This window comes from Cervus canadensis, chromosome 20 (genome assembly GCF_019320065.1).
Source record: "Cervus canadensis isolate Bull #8, Minnesota chromosome 20, ASM1932006v1, whole genome shotgun sequence".
NCBI classification, from domain to species: Eukaryota; Metazoa; Chordata; class Mammalia; order Artiodactyla; family Cervidae; genus Cervus; species Cervus canadensis.
This window is the reverse complement of record NC_057405.1, coordinates 38,783,653-38,794,985: the sequence shown is the minus strand read 5'-3', so window position 1 is coordinate 38,794,985 and position 11,333 is coordinate 38,783,653. Positions and strand designations below refer to the sequence as shown.

The following is an 11,333-nucleotide window of genomic DNA, read 5'->3' as shown; positions in this document are numbered from 1 at the left end:
AAAATACCCCTGATGAAGATAGGCACTTACATTATGAAAAAACTTAACAAACTGCTCATACTCTGGTACCATTAAGTAATACAAAGAACAAAGCAGTCAAATGCAGAAAATGTAAAATTCATTTTGCTCTCGTTTTTTTCTATCCCATCTTGTATCTTTCCTCTGAGACTACAGGAGTGGGGCAGGAGGAGGAAAGGGGGCATAGACCAATATAAGTTGCAACTAATTATGCAAATTATTTTATCTTTTTGTATTGCCTTACTTTCAAAATAGTTGAAGAATCAGAAACCCCTATCCTGGTTCTAGCTGGATCATGCAAAAGGACACAAGCATGTGTTAAGTAGTCCTAGAAGATTTAGATCAAAAGGGGGCTGAAAAGTCAAAATTTGTTTTTAAATTGTCTATTTCAAGTAGTAGAAAAAAATTCATTTACGTTCATGTTAGACACACTTGAAAGATGAGACTCTGAGAAGCTAAGCTGAGTGCTCCTCAAGTAATAAAAGCAGTAACTTCCATTTTGGTGCTACTGCAATGAGACCTGGGTGGGAACTAGTAGATCTAAAATTAAGACTGGATCTTGAATAAATTGCACAGCTAAGTGCAATTTTCTTCTCTTTTCAATTATTTCAGACACCTCTCCTCTAATAGTTTCTGAGATTCTTCCTAAGCACCGCAGGCCCAAGTCTACCCTCCCAGAACCGGTCAGAGTCCAGATGCCAAATATCTGATGCCTCGCCCATCACGCAGCCCAAGCTCAAATCCCCATTCCGTGAGCACATCCCTGAACCTGCCCAGTGTGTGCTTTGGAAGCTGCAGGTCTATCATAAGCAAGTTTTCATATACGCTTATACAATTTTTTTCCCATTTATTTTTATTAGTTGGAGGCTAATTACTTTACAATATTGTAGTGGTTTTTGCCATACATTGACATGAATCAGCCATGGATTTACATGTATTCCCAATCCCCCCTCCCACCTCCCTCTCCATCCCATCCCTCTGGGTCTTCCCAGTGCACCAGCCCCGAGCACTTGTCTCATGCATCCAACCTGGGCTGGTGATCTGTTTCACCCTTGATAATATACATGTTTCAATGCTGTTCTCTTGAAAAAAATGGGCCAAAGAAATAATCAGACATTTCTCCAAAGAAGACATACAGATGGCTAACAAACACATGAAAAGATGCTCAACATCACTCATTATCAGAGAAATGCAAATCAAAACCACAATGAGCTTATACCCTTTTTTAAACCCGCTCCTCACTCTCTTGGTCTATCTAAGTCACGATTCTCAAATGCTGATGTCATAAGCATCACCTGGGGTCGGAGAGCAGCTGCAGCAGCCTCTTCGCCCACCTCTGTGCCTCTGGACTCTCAGGGGGCAGCAACTGCCTAATCAGGCGCTCAGCTGACCACCATGGTCTCCAGGTCAGGCCAGCAGCTTGCAGGTGGCTGCGCCAAGGTGCCAGAGCGCACGGCCCGGATGGCAGAGCTGCAGCACCATGCCAGCTCCTGTACGTGGGTCCCAGCGGGAACATGGGTCAGGCCTGCTGTTCACGAACGGCAGCATCAAGCTTGTGCCACACTCTGTGCCCCAGAGTGAATGACGCACGGAGGGTTTCCAGGGCCTGAAGGAGGACGGGGCCCTGGACCTCACCTTTGAGAAGCCCCCTTAGGGGCTGGAATCTCTGTGTCACCGGCCCTGCTGCGTGTTCTGAACTGGGAGTGAGAGGTGGCCAAAGGGAACCACATGCAGAAGAAAGATGAAAGGGAGACAGGTGCTGTAACTGTGAAGATTTAGACCAACCAGCCAAGAGAGAAAGGGGCCACTCCAGCTCCAGACACACTGCATCTGCCAGAGCATCTGCTACACGTGGCTTCCTGTCCACTGAAAGTCCCCAGCTCACCAGGAAAGCCAGACTCCAGGGAGGTCGATGAGACCCAGGGCCCTGCCCTGCTTCAGAGGAGAATTGAGCCCCAGTGTGGGGACTAGGCTTTTGCCATCAGGAGAGTTCCCAGGTTCAGGCATCAATCTGCAGAGTGGGAAAGCGGGGACAGGGTGGGTAGGGGCAGCTGGTACCGCCGTGCACCTCAGGCCGGTCCACACCATTGGCCCCTCGTCCCACGTGCATTGAGGCGGTGGTGAGGAAAGGAACTCCATCTGTGCTCTGCTCACATGCTCAGGAGGGCTCTGGAAGAAATTCCCTCTGGGGCCTGGACACTTTATCCAAATCTCTGACCCCAGAATCTCCAGCTTTTGAAAGTGGCTGGAGTAGAGAAGGTGTTTTCCTTTTAAAGAGGGGTATGTAGTAATAACATTTGCCATGCCAGAATGAAAAGTTAAGGCATGAGATCAGGTTGATGGGTTCAACCCACCAGTCACTATATTTCGCAGGATGGAATCTCTCCCAGGTAAGGTCAGATTTTTTCCATGTCGTCTCCACTCCTGAAACACGGTGCCAGGAACTGTCCCAAGAAATGTGTCATGATGACAGGCAAAAGGGCTGCTCAGAGGAACAGCTACCCACTCCCACCCACACAGCCTTCTGAGCCAATACACTCGTTACGTATTTGCTCCCTTAGAAAACCGCACCTTGGGTCCTGCTGTCTCAGGATGCCAACTGGACGAGTTGTGTGCAGGTGGTGTATCTTGAGTATTTTAACTTTTGTCTTAATATAAATATCCTGGCTTTGTGTTTTCATCTAAGGCGCTCATTCCTACCCGGCAGTCTCAGGGATAAGAAGGCAGTGGCCCTGGGTCTGCTCAGCGGGACCCTTTGCTGCTCTCACCACAGAGAACAACTTTTTGGCATATATAGCCCGTTGAACCACCTCATTTTTGCCAAGCAGAGCTGGCTTCTCTGCAATGGTGTCCTCTTTTTATTTTTCTTTAATTTAGTCATTGATGTATTTATTTTTGGCTGTGCTGGGTCTTTGTTGTTGTGTGGGCTTTTCTCTAGTTGCTTTGAGTGGTGGGGGCTACTCTCTAGTTGCCGTGTGCAGGCTTCTCGTTAACAGCGGCTTCTATTATTGCGGAGGACAGGCTCTAGGTGCCTGGGGCTCTGTGGTGCGCCCCCAACTCTAGAGCCCAAGCTCCACGGCTATGGTGCACAGGCTGGGCCACTCCATGCACCGTGGGATCTCCCCAGATCAAGGACTGAACCACCTGAGCGGGCGGATTCTTTACCATGAAGCCCCCAGGGAAGCCCCTCAAGTGCCCTCTTGAAATCTCTCCACCTTCAATGTTTCAGAGGAAATGAGGTTTTAACTCAGTTGCCCCATGACTTGATCTCCTACTCTTGGAAGACTGGAAATTGGTCTGAACAGGAAAAGGTAGGGCAGAGAGGTTAGGAGAAGCCGAGGCAGGTGAAAGGCACCGAGAAAAAGCAGAGAACGGATGCCAGTTGCCTATGTGATAAAGGTCTCCTGTTCCAGGGCCTCTCATCTCACGACACAGCCCTCACTCTGCATACCAGATCCATCCTTCACTGGATGGAGCCAGGCCTACTGTGCACAATAGGGAGTGTGAGTGTGTGTGTGTGTGTGTGTGTGTGTGTGTGTGTGTGTGTGTGTGTTTATTTTAATGTGAGCTGGGAAGGGCAGATGCTAAGAATTATACCTTTGTACCCATTCCGTGCTACCCAGGGATGGATATACAAAGTAAGGACTAAAATCCTTAACCTTTAAAAATTCTAGGCTTTTTCTCCTTGGCTTCCAGAAAGACCACAGCAACGGCTTCTCTGTGATGACAGTAACCAGTGTCCTGCTGTGCAACAACAGTGATTAACTGTTGTGGGAATTCAAAAAAAAAGAACCTCCCTTACACACTGAGATCACCGCAGACCTACCTCACTGTGCCGAAACCAGCGAATGCCATGGAGGGCACTGGAATTCTTGTCTCCCCCAAATGCCACCCCCACTGCCAGTTAATGCATTTGTCAGGGCTTTGTAGGACTGACAGCATCCTTAAGGCAGAAAGCAAAGAATTAAAGAGCCTCTTGATGAAAGTGAAAGAGCAGAGTGAAAAAGTTGGCTTAAACCTCAACATTCAGAAAACTAAGATCATGGCATCCAGTCCCATCACTTCATGGCAAATAGATGGGGAAACAGTGGAAACAGCAGCAGATTTTATTTGGGGGGGGTGCTCTAAAATCACTGCAGATGGTGACTACAGCCATGAAATTAAAAGACGCTTGCTCCTTCGAAGAAAAGCTATGACCAACCTAGACAGCATATTAAAAAGCAGAGATATTACTTTGCCAACAAAGGTCCATCCAGTCAAACCTATGGTTTTTCCAGTAGTCATGTATGGATGTGAGAGTTGGACTATAAAGACAGCTGAGTGCCAAAGAATTGATGCTTTTGAACTGTGGTGTTGGAGAAGATTCTTGAGAGTCCCTTGAACTGCAAGGAGATCCAACCAGTCCATCCTAAATGAGATCAGTCCTGAATATTCATTGGAAGGACAGATGCTGAAGCTGAAACTCCAATACTTTGGCCACCTGATGCAAAGAACTGACTCATTGAAAGACACTTATGCTGGGAAAGATTGAAGACGGGAGGAGAAGGGGATGACAGAGGATGAGATGGTTGGATGGCATCACCGACTCAATGGACAAGAGTTTGAGCAAGCTCCACAAGTTGGTGATGGACAGGGAAGACCAGCATGCTGCAGTCCATGGGGTTGCAAAGAGTCGGACGTAAGTGACTGAACTGAACTGAATGGTAGGACTTCAAAAGTCACTGATTTGGTGACTACTGGTTGGCCTACTTAGTGCGGAACTAAAATGTGTGGGTCTTTCTCCACTGTTTGCAAATTTCTATGAAGTAGCTCCTACTACCCAATGGGGTGTATATGCACCAAGAGAAAACTAATCTTTCAAAAACTCTGAAAAAGTGATAACTCCAAAGCTAAAATTTTAGTACTTCTCTTATTCCCAACTCATTTTTTAAAAGAAAAGCTTTACATTCTCCTATACGGTCATCTGACTACCTAACTACCAACAAGATTCATATCAGAGGTCAGCAAAATTTTCTTGTTAAAGGATCAGATGGTAAAGATTTTAGGCTCTGTTCACTATAACAGTCTGTCGAAACAACTCAAATGTGCTTTTGTGACTTGAAAACAACCACAGACATGATGAAAATGAATCAGCTGTGTTTCAGTAAAACATTATTTACAAAAGTAGGCAGCTGACTGGAGTTAGCCCATGGGCTATAGTTTGCTGCCTTCTGATACAGACTAAATATATGCTTGAAGAGGTATCTGTGGTCTTGTAATGTTGCCGATATCAAGATAGGGCTATGATTTCTTGTAAATGTAGGATGCCCTCCTTTATTTTCTCCAAGATTCTGGTTGTTGCATATTTTATTTTAAATACAAGCATACACCTAAGACCAAAACATCCAGAGTTCAAATAAATAGGCAGAGAAAAACATTATGCTGTGACCCTCAGATCAAACAATGTTCATGCCTTCATTACTTTATTTTACACATATTTGGGGGATACCTATGATATAAATTACTATGCTAAGTATTACACAGGATGCATATGGGTAAGATTTAGACTGTTTCATTAGAAAGTTAAGAACCCAACAGGGAAAAATAACACATTCATAAGTATGTATAATATAAGATATACAAAGTAACATGTCACAAAAGAAATAAAAATACATTTCTCTAGATGATGGAGAAATTATTCTTGATTGACTTGAGGAAATGTAGAGTTTTGAAAGAGAGATCAAAGCCCTTTTCATGAAGGAAATATGATATATGTACCAGGTCTTATAGTCGTAGGCAAGTAGAAATTAGAAAGGCAATATTGAGAGAAAGGACATAAAAACAAAGAAAACAACATAAACAAAAGTCCAATAGTGAAAAAAAAAGCAGAGACTGTATGGGCTAAAAATGAATAATTTGTGCAATCTGAAGCTTATACCGTTTTTGAACCCTATTTAAGAAAAAAATACAACATTACATACAAAAATGAATAACATGTTTGTAATGAGAAGTAACAACAAATGAAATATATATAAAGCAGACAAATACTACAAATATCACAAGATCCAGACACTATGGAACACTTGAATTATGTAACCACCTAACACACCTCTCCCTGGTGACTGGCTAGCCTCATCAATCCTGTCTCCACAGGACGAAGAAGATAACTCGGGCTTTCCTCCAGCATACTTGATCTTACTGTGTTTTCTTGCAATAGTATATAAAAGTTTCTTTCAGCTTCACAAACTATCTACTAATAATGGGTAAAATTTTAGGACAGCTGTCAAATTTAGGAAACTCTTTATGTGATATTTTGGGTCATTTCAAAGCTCTCTGTGCAGTGACTAATTGGAAATATTCCTTGAACTGATGATAAATCTATCATGAGTCACTGATGTCCTCATGTAGTGGCATATAACTAGTTTTATGTTATTTTTGCTGGAGGAAGTATTACATGTCAAGAATTTAAATCTTTTATCAATGTGCTCATATGTCATGCTACATCATCAATCAGATTGTTAAACAGTTCAAGAATCTATTCACTGGGGACTTTGCTGGTGGTCCAGTGGCTAAGACTCTGCACTCCCAATACAGGGGGTCCCAGTTCAATTCCTGGTCGGGGAACTAGATCCCACATGCCACAATATAGAGTTCACAGGCCACCACAATGAAGATCAAAGATACCAACTGCCACAATTAAGATCTAGTGCAGACAAAGAAATAAAAAGGACCTATCCATTAAGTTCATTTGCAAAGTAGTTCTTTCCCTTAGTGAATTTAGAGAGCAAACACATATGATGAAAAAGCCTTCAGAAAGGTAATATCTGTTGTCCACTAAACACTGAATAGCTTTAATTACAAATTCTGTATTTCTCCAGTTTGGTGATTTTATTACCTCTTTCAACAATCAACTGCACTAGTAGCACTTCAGTTGTTTTAAATGTTTAAAAAATTTAAACAAAGTATGTACCAACTTACAAGGTCATAAAATTAATACTACATCTGCTTGATGAATAACAAAATTTATCATGATATATTTTTAGTGCCATCTAGTGTTTAAAGGACTTCATAGAGTAAAGTGAAAGTCGCTCAGCTCTTTGCGAGCATGGATTTATACAGTCCATGGAACTCTCCAGGCCAGAAAACTGGAGTGGGTAGCCTTTCCCTTCTCCAGGGGATCTTCCCAACCCAGGGATCAAATGCAGGTCTCCTGCATCACAGGAGAATTCTTTACCAGCTGAGCTACCAGGAAAGCCCTCACAGAGTAAATATTTATTTATTTATCATAGAGTAAATAAACATGCAAACAATTTAGTTTTTAAAATTGTGTCAACATATATTCTTTGATTCTATACCCCAGTCATTCCATCTAAGATTTTATATTAAATCTGACAATAAAAGAATTGTAAGATTATGTGAGTTTACATAAATTAACTGTCGTGAAACGAAAGGAATTAAGTCATCCCTTCACTAATTTTATAGGAGATGTCAGTCAAGACATCAGCTATGTAAGACAAATAGACAGGCAAGAAAAGAAAACCTCTTCAATAAATGGTGTTGGAAGAACTGGACAGCTACATGTAAAAAAAATGAAATTAGAATGTTCCCTAACACCATACACAAAAATAAACTCAAATGGATTAAAGACCTAAATGTAAGGCCAGAAGCTATAAAACTCCTAGAGAAAAACATAGCAAAACACTCCTTGACATAAATTACAGCAAGATCCTCTTTGACCCACCTCCTAGAGTAATGGAAATAAAAACAAAAGGGACCTAATTAAAATTAAAAGCTTTCACACAGCAAAGGAAACTATTAATGAGGTTAAAAGCCAATCCTCAGAATAGGAGTTGCAAGCAAAGCAACTGACAGAAGATTAATCTCCAAAATATACAGGCGGCTCATGCAGCTCAATATCAGAAAAACAACCCAATCAAAAAATGGGCAGAAGATCTAAACAGACATTTCTCCAAAGATATACAGATGGCTAACAAACACACAAAAAGATGCTCTACATCACTCATTATTAGAGAAATGCAAATCAAAACTACAATGAGTTACTACTTCACACCAGTCAGAATGACCATCGCCAAAAAATCTACAAACAATAAATGTTGGAGAGGATGTGGAGAGAAGGGAACCCTCTAGCATTGTTGGCAAGAGCGCAAATCGATACAACCACTATGGAAAGTAACATGGAGATTTCTTTAAAAACTAGGAATAAAACTATTTTATGACCCAGCAATCCCATTACTGGGCATATACCCTGATAAAACCATAATTCAAAAAGACACGTGTACCAAAATGTTCATTGCAGCACTATTTACAATTGCCAGGATATGGAAGCACCCTACACATCCATCGACAGATGAATGGACAGATGTTGTACAAATGTACAATGGAATATTACTCAACTGTAAAAAGAAAGGCAATTGAGTCAGGTGAACTGAGGTGGATGAACCTAGATCATGTTATATAGAGTGAAGTAAGTCAGAAAGAGAAAAACAAATACCCTATATTAACACATATAGGATGTGTTAGAATCTAGAAAAATGGTACCGATGAACCTATCTGCAGGGAAGGAATGGACCCAAAGGTAGAGGACAGTCTTGTGCACACAGGAGGGGAAGGAGGGTGGGACACACCCAGAGAGTAGCACTAACAGATACACACTACCACGTGTAAACTAGCTAGCTAGTGGGAAGCAGCTCTGTAGCACTGGGAGTTTAACCAGGTGCTCCTGTGATGACCAAGAGAGGTGGGACGGAGAAGCCAATGGCAGCCCACTCCAGTACTCTTGCCTGGGAACTCCCAAGGACGGAGGAGCCTGGTGGGCTGCAGTTCATGGGGTCGCGAGGAGTCAGACACGACTGAGCGACTTCACTTTCACTTTTCACTTTCATGCATTGAAGAAGGAAATGGCAACCCACTCCAGTATTCTTGCCTATAGAATCCCAGGGAAGGAGGAGCCTGGTGGGCTGACGTCTATAGGGTTGCACAGAGTCGGACACGACTGACGTGACTTAGCAGCAGCAGCAGAGAGGTGGGATGCGGGGAGGGGGGAGGAAGGCTCAAGAGGGAGGGGATTTATGTATCACTTCAGTTCAGTTCAGTTCAGTCGCTCAGTCGTATCCGACTCTTTGCGACTCCATGAATCGTAGCACGCCAGGCCTCCCTGTCCATCACCAACACCCGGGATATATGTATACTTAGGGCTAATTCGCATTTTTGTGCAGCAGAAACCAACATAACATTGTAAAGCAATTATCCTCCAATTTAAACACACACACACACACACACACACACACACAAAGGGACTCGTTTTCAGTGTAATGTCCAGATAAAATGTTTCATACAGTCTTAGGTCGAGAAGGATATGTTTGAATCAAACCCAGTTGAACTTAAACTGTTATGTGTTATCTCTTTAAATAAAAAAAATATGATTAACTTTATAGCTCTATTAAAAGTTTTATAAAAAGTTTTACTTAGCCACCTGCTGCTGTCTCCGCTGACTCTGCACCATTCCTTGTGATGGACGAAAACCGTGTTCAAGGTTGAGAGCCCGCTGTGGTCTACAGCCGGACGCCAAGGACTTATATTAAGTACTGGATCACATCTGTCAACCGCGAAGCCAGGTTCACGTGCTTTACCCTGCAGGCCGCCCAGCAGGTGTCGCAGCTCGGGCCCGGCTCGGCTGGGACAGGAACAACCGCTCCAGGCTGAGCCCTGCCATGCTGGACTGCACCTGTCCTGGGCCACCTGCACCCGCCGCAAGGAGGCCAGCTACAACCACTGGCTGACGCCCGCAGCCCTCGTTAGCCTGAGTCTGGACAACGAGGGCCAGGAGCTATTCGTGACCTTCAGCTCACTGCCCCTGGTGGTGCTCGACGACCGCCTGTTCTCCGACTCGAGCATGATCATCTCTGAACCTGCAGGAGGTGTCACAGCACTCACAGGCTCTGCAGGAGCTACTGTGGGCGCTCTTGGAGACTCTGAGCCCTCTCGGCTCTGCCCGTATCCCCCGGAGTTCCTCGCAACTAACTAACCAGAGCGCGCACGCCGACGACGTCCTCCCGGGCACGCGCGCGCACGCAGCAGCCGGAGGAGACGTCCTCGCGGTGTGGACCGCGAACCCTGAGCGCTTCTGCCAAGTGCTCCTGGGTCTCAGTGACACCGCTGAGAGCCTGCTGCACGCCGTCCAGCTGGGCCTGGAAGTGTTGCCCTCCACGCTCTCCACGGTGGCCAGCGTCTTGAAGGGCTGCGCTTGCCTTGGTGGGTACCCACGGACCACGCCGGTGCCTGGAGCCCTGCAGCTCATGTGGCAGCGCCGTATTTCTGTGGGTGGAGACGACTATCAGTCCGGCCAGACCAAGATCAGGTTCGTGCTCGCGGACTTCCTTATTGTCTCTGGCCTCAAGACCTTGTCCGTCGTGAGCTACAGCCACCTGGCAACAATGATGGGCAGAACCGGTCGGCGCCAACACAGTTCTGCTCCAAGGAGGTGTCCAAGAGCAGCGTGGTATATGATGTGCTGGTGCCCGGCGACGCTGCTCTCTACTTGCAGGGCGAGGAGCCGGATCACTGCATGGTCATCAAGCACGTGCTACACGTGGGCGACAGCAAGCGTGTCCTGGATGAGTACACAGAAGAGCGGATGCTGGGCGGTACCAACACGCTGGAACTGCACAACACGTTCGAGGACTCGCTCCTGGCCAACCCCTCACGCCGGAACCTGGAGCCGCTGCCAAAACATGCCGGCACGTGATCTTCTGCACAGATGTCAACCCAGAGCTACAGAGCTTCCAACTGGTGCTGTCGCTGCTCGGCTTGGCTTCTTCTTGCAAGCACAGCTTGGGCGATGGCCCAGCCCGGTGGCCAACCCACTCTTCCGCCAGCACCAACTGCATTGAGAGTACCCTCAGAGTCTGCGTGGGGCTCCCACTGCAGAACCACGTGCTTCTGGAGCGCGAAATGAAACGCCCTGTCCTCAAGCAAGTTGGGCTTGTGGCCACTGCCTGGCCTGTGCCTTGTAAGAAAGGAGCAGCGCCCACCTCCCCCAATGGCTTTACTGGTGACACCAGTGGGCACTCCAAGCTGAGGCACCCCAGATGCCCACCGCCTAAGCCCATGACCATACAGCTACTCCTCAGGAGCCCCGAAGAAATAAAGCTAGTGTCATCCCAGGGACAGAGGAGCCTGGCAGGGTTACAGTCCAATGGGTCATAAAGAGTCGGGCACGATTGAATTGACTTAGCACCTATTATCAAAAAAAAAAAAGTAATAAAAAGTTTTACTTAGTAAATCAGTAGGTTTATGATAACCAAAACCAAATGTTT

At 45.2% G+C, this 11,333-nt stretch overlaps 1 pseudogene; it reads left to right on the top strand.

Moving 5' to 3' along the window:
* Positions 1 to 2,427: 2,427 nt before the first annotated feature.
* On the top strand, positions 2,428 to 11,120 carry LOC122422710 (annotated as a pseudogene).
* Positions 11,121 to 11,333: the final 213 nt, after the last annotated feature.